This window comes from Gobio gobio (assembly GCF_949357685.1).
Source record: "Gobio gobio genome assembly, chromosome: 24".
In the NCBI taxonomy this organism is placed as follows: domain Eukaryota; kingdom Metazoa; phylum Chordata; class Actinopteri; order Cypriniformes; family Gobionidae; genus Gobio; species Gobio gobio.
Window position 1 is genome coordinate 40,421,084 of NC_137120.1, and position 7,500 is coordinate 40,428,583.

At 49.5% G+C, this 7,500-nt stretch overlaps 1 protein-coding gene across 2 annotated transcripts in view; it reads left to right on the top strand.

Annotated features, from left to right (window-relative positions):
• The window catches only part of gnav1 (guanine nucleotide binding protein (G protein) alpha v1), an 84,268-nt gene that overhangs the window by 69,581 nt on the left and 7,187 nt on the right, over positions 1-7,500 (top strand). The gene's annotated exons all lie outside the window — the stretch shown is intronic.

Below are 7,500 nucleotides of genomic sequence, written 5' to 3' on the forward strand. Positions count from 1 at the left end.
GGTGGAATCATTACTGGCCCCGGCTGTTAGTGAAGTCATTACAGTGAGACGTCTCGTCCTGTCCTCTTCTGTGGACGTCCTGAAGCTGTGGTGTTTGAGTGATGATGACGTCCTGAAGCTGTGGTGTTTGACTGATGGTGACGTCCTGAAGCTGTGGTGTTTGACTGATGATGACGTCCTGAAGCTGTGGTGTTTGACTGATGATGACGTCCTGAAGCTGTGGTGTTTGACTGATGATGACGTCCTGAGGCTGTGGTGTTTGAGTGATGATGACGTCCTGAAGCTGTGGTGTTTGACTGATGATGACGTCCTGAAGCTGTGGTGTTTGACTGGTGATGACCTCCTGAAGCTGTGGTGTTTGACTGATGATGACGTCCTGAAGCTGTGGTGTTTGACTGATGATGACGTCCTGATGCTGTGGTGTTTGACTGATGATGACGTCCTGATGCTGTGGTGTTTGACTGATGATGACGTCCTGAAGCTGTGGTGTTTGACTGATGATGACGTCCTGAAGCTGTGGTGTTTGACTGATGATGACGTCCTGAAGCTGTGGTGTTTGACTGATGATGACGTCCTGAAGCTGTGGTGTTTGACTGATGATGACGTCCTGAAGCTGTGGTGTTTGACTGATGATGACGTCCTGAAGCTGTGGTGTTTGACTGATGGTGACGTCCTGAAGGTGTGGTGTTTGACTGATGGTGACGTCCTGAAGCTGTGGTGTTTGACTGATGATGACGTCCTGAAGCTGTGGTGTTTGACTGATGATGACGTCCTGAAGCTGTGGTGTTTGACTGATGATGACGTCCTGAAGCTGTGGTGTTTGACTGATGATGACGTCCTGAAGCTGTGGTGTTTGACTGATGATGACGTCCTGAAGCTGTGGTGTTTGACTGATGATGACGTCCTGAAGCTGTGGTGTTTGACTGATGATGACGTCCTGAAGCTGTGGTGTTTGACTGATGATGACGTCCTGAAGCTGTGGTGTTTGACTGATGGTGACGTCCTGATGCTGTGGTGTTTGACTGATGATGACGTCCTGAAGCTGTGGTGTTTGACTGATGATGACGTCCTGAAGCTGTGGTGTTTGACTGATGATGACGTCCTGAAGCTGTGGTGTTTGACTGATGATGACGTCCTGAAGCTGTGGTGTTTGACTGATGATGACGTCCTGAAGCTGTGGTGTTTGACTGATGATGACGTCCTGAAGCTGTGGTGTTTGACTGATGATGACGTCCTGAAGCTGTGGTGTTTGACTGATGATGACGTCCTGAAGCTGTGGTGTTTGACTGATGATGACGTCCTGAAGCTGTGGTGTTTGACTGATGACGTCCTGAAGCTGTGGTGTTTGACTGATGATGATGTCCTGAAGCTGTGGTGTTTGACTGATGATGACGTCCTGAAGCTGTGGTGTTTGACTGATGATGACGTCCTGACGCTGTGGTGTTTGACTGATGATGACGTCCTGATGCTGTGGTGTTTGACTGATGATGACGTCCTGAAGCTGTGGTGTTTGACTGATGATGACGTCCTGAAGCTGTGGTGTTTGACTGATGATGACGTCCTGAAGCTGTGGTGTTTGACTGATGGTGACGTCCTGAAGCTGTGGTGTTTGACTGATGATGACGTCCTGAAGCTGTGGTGTTTGACTGCTGATGACGTCCTGAAGCTGTGGTGTTTGACTGCTGATGACGTCCTGATGCTGTGGTGTTTGACTGATGATGACTGTCCTGAAGGTGTGGTGTTTGACTGATGGTGACGTCCTGAAGCTGTGGTGTTTGACTGCTGATGACGTCCTGATGCTGTGGTGTTTGACTGATGATGACTGTCCTGAAGGTGTGGTGTTTGACTGATGGTGACGTCCTGAAGCTGTGGTGTTTGACTGATGATGACGTCCTGAAGCTGTGGTGTTTGACTGATGATGACTGTCCTGAAGGTGTGGTGTTTGACTGATGATGACGTCCTGAAGCTGTGGTGTTTGACTGCTGATGACGTCCTGAAGCTGTGGTGTTTGACTGCTGATGACGTCCTGATGCTGTGGTGTTTGACTGATGATGACGTCCTGAAGCTGTGGTGTTTGACTGATGGTGACGTCCTGAAGCTGTGGTGTTTGACTGCTGATGACGTCCTGAAGCTGTGGTGTTTGACTGATGATGATGTCCTGAAGCTGTGGTGTTTGACTGATGATGACGTCCTGATGCTGTGGTGTTTGACTGATGATGACGTCCTGAAGCTGTGGTGTTTGACTGATGATGACATCCTGAAGCTGTGGTGTTTGACTGATGATGACGTCCTGATGCTGTGGTGTTTGAGTGATGATGACGTCCTGAAGCTGTGGTGTTTGACTGATGATGACGTCCTGAAGCTGTGGTGTTTGACTGATGGTGACGTCCTGATGCTGTGGTGTTTGACTGATGATGACGTCCTGAAGCTGTGGTGTTTGACTGATGATGACGTCCTGACGTCCTGTGGTGTTTGACTGATGATGACGTCCTGAAGCTGTGGTGTTTGACTGATGATGACGTCCTGAAGCTGTGGTGTTTGACTGATGATGACGTCCTGAAGCTGTGGTGTTTGACTGATGGTGACGTCCTGATGCTGTGGTGTTTGACTGATGGTGACGTCCTGATGCTGTGGTGTTTGACTGATGGTGACGTCCTGATGCTGTGGTGTTTGACTGATGGTGACGTCCTGATGCTGTGGTGTTTGACTGATGGTGACGTCCTGAAGCTGTGGTGTTTGACTGCTGATGACGTCCTGATGCTGTGGTGTTTGACTGATGGTGACGTCCTGAAGCTGTGGTGTTTGACTGGTGATGACGTCCTGAAGCTGTTGTGTTTGACTGATGATGACGTCCTGAAGCTGTGGTGTTTGACTGATGATGACGTCCTGACGTCCTGTGGTGTTTGACTGATGATGACGTCCTGAAGCTGTGGTGTTTGACTGATGGTGACGTCCTGACGTCCTGTGGTGTTTGACTGATGATGACGTCCTGATGCTGTGGTGTTTGACTGATGATGACGTCCTGATGCTGTGGTGTTTGACTGATGATGACGTCCTGAAGCTGTGGTGTTTGACTGATGATGACGTCCTGAAGCTGTGGTGTTTGACTGATGATGACGTCCTGAAGCTGTGGTGTTTGACTGATGATGACGTCCTGAAGCTGTGGTGTTTGAGTGATGATGACGTCCTGAAGCTGTGGTGTTTGACTGATGGTGACGTCCTGAAGCTGTGGTGTTTGACTGATGGTGACGTCCTGAAGCTGTGGTGTTTGACTGATGATGACGTCCTGAAGCTGTGGTGTTTGACTGATGGTGACGTCCTGAAGCTGTGGTGTTTGACTGATGACGTCCTGAAGCTGTGGTGTTTGACTGATGATGACGTCCTGAAGCTGTGGTGTTTGACTGATGGTGACGTCCTGAAGCTGTGGTGTTTGACTGATGGTGACGTCCTGAAGCTGTGGTGTTTGACTGATGATGACGTCCTGAAGCTGTGGTGTTTGACTGATGGTGACGTCCTGAAGCTGTGGTGTTTGACTGATGATGACGTCCTGAAGCTGTGGTGTTTGACTGATGATGACGTCCTGAAGCTGTGGTGTTTGACTGATGATGACGTCCTGAAGCTGTGGTGTTTGACTGGTGGTGACGTCCTGAAGCTGTGGTGTTTGACTGATGATGACGTCCTGAAGCTGTGGTGTTTGACTGATGATGACGTCCTGAAGCTGTGGTGTTTGACTGATGATGACGTCCTGAAGCTGTGGTGTTTGACTGATGGTGACGTCCTGATGCTGTGGTGTTTGACTGATGATGACGTCCTGAAGCTGTTGTGTTTGACTGATGATGACGTCCTGAAGCTGTGGTGTTTGACTGATGATGACGTCCTGAAGCTGTGGTGTTTGACTGATGGTGACGTCCTGAAGCTGTGGTGTTTGACTGATGGTGACGTCCTGAAGCTGTGGTGTTTGACTGATGATGACGTCCTGATGCTGTGGTGTTTGACTGATGATGACGTCCTGAAGCTGTGGTGTTTGACTGATGATGACGTCCTGAAGCTGTGGTGTTTGACTGATGATGACGTCCTGAAGCTGTGGTGTTTGACTGATGATGACGTCCTGAAGCTGTGGTGTTTGACTGATGATGACGTCCTGAAGCTGTGGTGTTTGAGTGATGATGACGTCCTGAAGCTGTGGTGTTTGACTGATGGTGACGTCCTGAAGCTGTGGTGTTTGACTGATGGTGACGTCCTGAAGCTGTGGTGTTTGACTGATGATGACGTCCTGAAGCTGTGGTGTTTGACTGATGACGTCCTGAAGCTGTGGTGTTTGACTGATGACGTCCTGAAGCTGTGGTGTTTGACTGATGGTGACGTCCTGAAGCTGTGGTGTTTGACTGATGGTGACGTCCTGAAGCTGTGGTGTTTGACTGATGATGACGTCCTGAAGCTGTGGTGTTTGACTGATGATGACGTCCTGAAGCTGTGGTGTTTGACTGATGATGACGTCCTGAAGCTGTGGTGTTTGACTGATGGTGACGTCCTGAAGCTGTGGTGTTTGACTGATGATGACGTCCTGAAGCTGTGGTGTTTGACTGATGATGACGTCCTGAAGCTGTGGTGTTTGACTGATGATGACGTCCTGAAGCTGTGGTGTTTGACTGATGATGACGTCCTGAAGCTGTGGTGTTTGACTGATGGTGACGTCCTGAAGCTGTGGTGTTTGACTGATGATGACGTCCTGAAGCTGTGGTGTTTGACTGATGATGACGTCCTGAAGCTGTGGTGTTTGACTGATGATGACGTCCTGAAGCTGTGGTGTTTGACTGGTGGTGACGTCCTGAAGCTGTGGTGTTTGACTGATGATGACGTCCTGAAGCTGTGGTGTTTGACTGATGATGACGTCCTGAAGCTGTGGTGTTTGACTGATGATGACGTCCTGAAGCTGTGGTGTTTGACTGATGGTGACGTCCTGATGCTGTGGTGTTTGACTGATGATGACGTCCTGAAGCTGTTGTGTTTGACTGATGATGACGTCCTGAAGCTGTGGTGTTTGACTGATGATGACGTCCTGAAGCTGTGGTGTTTGACTGATGGTGACGTCCTGAAGCTGTGGTGTTTGACTGATGGTGACGTCCTGAAGCTGTGGTGTTTGACTGATGATGACGTCCTGATGCTGTGGTGTTTGACTGATGATGACGTCCTGAAGCTGTGGTGTTTGACTGATGATGACGTCCTGAAGCTGTGGTGTTTGACTGATGATGACGTCCTGAAGCTGTGGTGTTTGACTGATGATGACGTCCTGAAGCTGTGGTGTTTGACTGATGATGACGTCCTGAAGCTGTGGTGTTTGAGTGATGATGACGTCCTGAAGCTGTGGTGTTTGACTGATGGTGACGTCCTGAAGCTGTGGTGTTTGACTGATGGTGACGTCCTGAAGCTGTGGTGTTTGACTGATGATGACGTCCTGAAGCTGTGGTGTTTGACTGATGATGACGTCCTGAAGCTGTGGTGTTTGACTGATGATGACGTCCTGAAGCTGTGGTGTTTGACTGATGACGTCCTGAAGCTGTGGTGTTTGACTGATGATGACGTCCTGAAGCTGTGGTGTTTGACTGATGATGACGTCCTGAAGCTGTGGTGTTTGACTGATGATGACGTCCTGAAGCTGTGGTGTTTGACTGATGATGACGTCCTGAAGCTGTGGTGTTTGACTGATGACGTCCTGAAGCTGTGGTGTTTGACTGATGATGACGTCCTGAAGCTGTGGTGTTTGACTGATGGTGACGTCCTGAAGCTGTGGTGTTTGACTGATGGTGACGTCCTGAAGCTGTGGTGTTTGACTGATGGTGACGTCCTGAAGCTGTGGTGTTTGACTGATGATGACGTCCTGAAGCTGTGGTGTTTGACTGATGACGTCCTGAAGCTGTGGTGTTTGACTGATGATGACGTCCTGAAGCTGTGGTGTTTGACTGATGACGTCCTGAAGGTGTGGTGTTTGACTGATGGTGACGTCCTGAAGCTGTGGTGTTTGACTGATGACGTCCTGAAGCTGTGGTGTTTGACTGATGGTGACGTCCTGAAGCTGTGGTGTTTGACTGATGGTGACGTCCTGAAGCTGTGGTGTTTGACTGATGATGACGTCCTGAAGCTGTGGTGTTTGACTGATGGTGACGTCCTGAAGCTGTGGTGTTTGACTGATGACGTCCTGAAGCTGTGGTGTTTGACTGATGGTGACGTCCTGAAGCTGTGGTGTTTGACTGATGATGACGTCCTGAAGCTGTGGTGTTTGACTGATGATGACGTCCTGAAGCTGTGGTGTTTGACTGATGATGACGTCCTGAAGCTGTGGTGTTTGACTGATGGTGACGTCCTGAAGCTGTGGTGTTTGACTGATGGTGACGTCCTGAAGCTGTGGTGTTTGACTGATGATGACGTCCTGATGCTGTGGTGTTTGAGTGATGATGACGTCCTGAAGCTGTGGTGTTTGACTGATGATGACGTCCTGAAGCTGTGGTGTTTGACTGATGGTGACGTCCTGAAGCTGTGGTGTTTGACTGATGATGACGTCCTGAAGCTGTGGTGTTTGACTGATGGTGACGTCCTGAAGCTGTGGTGTTTGACTGATGGTGACGTCCTGAAGCTGTGGTGTTTGACTGATGGTGACGTCCTGAAGCTGTGGTGTTTGACTGATGGTGACGTCCTGAAGCTGTGGTGTTTGACTGATGATGACATCCTGAAGCTGTGGTGTTTGACTGATGATGACGTCCTGAAGCTGTGGTGTTTGACTGATGATGACGTCCTGAAGCTGTGGTGTTTGACTGATGATGACGTCCTGATGCTGTGGTGTTTGACTGATGATGACGTCCTGAAGCTGTGGTGTTTGACTGATGGTGACGTCCTGAAGCTGTGGTGTTTGACTGATGATGACATCCTGAAGCTGTGGTGTTTGACTGATGATGACGTCCTGAAGCTGTGGTGTTTGACTGATGATGACGTCCTGAAGCTGTGGTGTTTGACTGATGATGACGTCCTGAAGCTGTGGTGTTTGACTGATGGTGACGTCCTGAAGCTGTGGTGTTTGACTGATGATGACGTCCTGAAGCTGTGGTGTTTGACTGATGATGACGTCCTGACGTCCTGTGGTGTTTGACTGATGATGACGTCCTGATGCTGTGGTGTTTGACTGATGATGACGTCCTGAAGCTGTGGTGTTTGACTGATGATGACGTCCTGAAGCTGTGGTGTTTGACTGATGATGACGTCCTGAAGCTGTGGTGTTTGACTGATGGTGACGTCCTGAAGCTGTGGTGTTTGACTGATGATGACGTCCTGAAGCTGTGGTGTTTGACTGATGATGACGTCCTGACGTCCTGTGGTGTTTGACTGATGATGACGTCCTGATGCTGTGGTGTTTGACTGATGATGACGTCCTGAAGCTGTGGTGTTTGACTGATGGTGACGTCCTGAAGCTGTGGTGTTTGACTGATGGTGACGTCCTGAAGCTGTGGT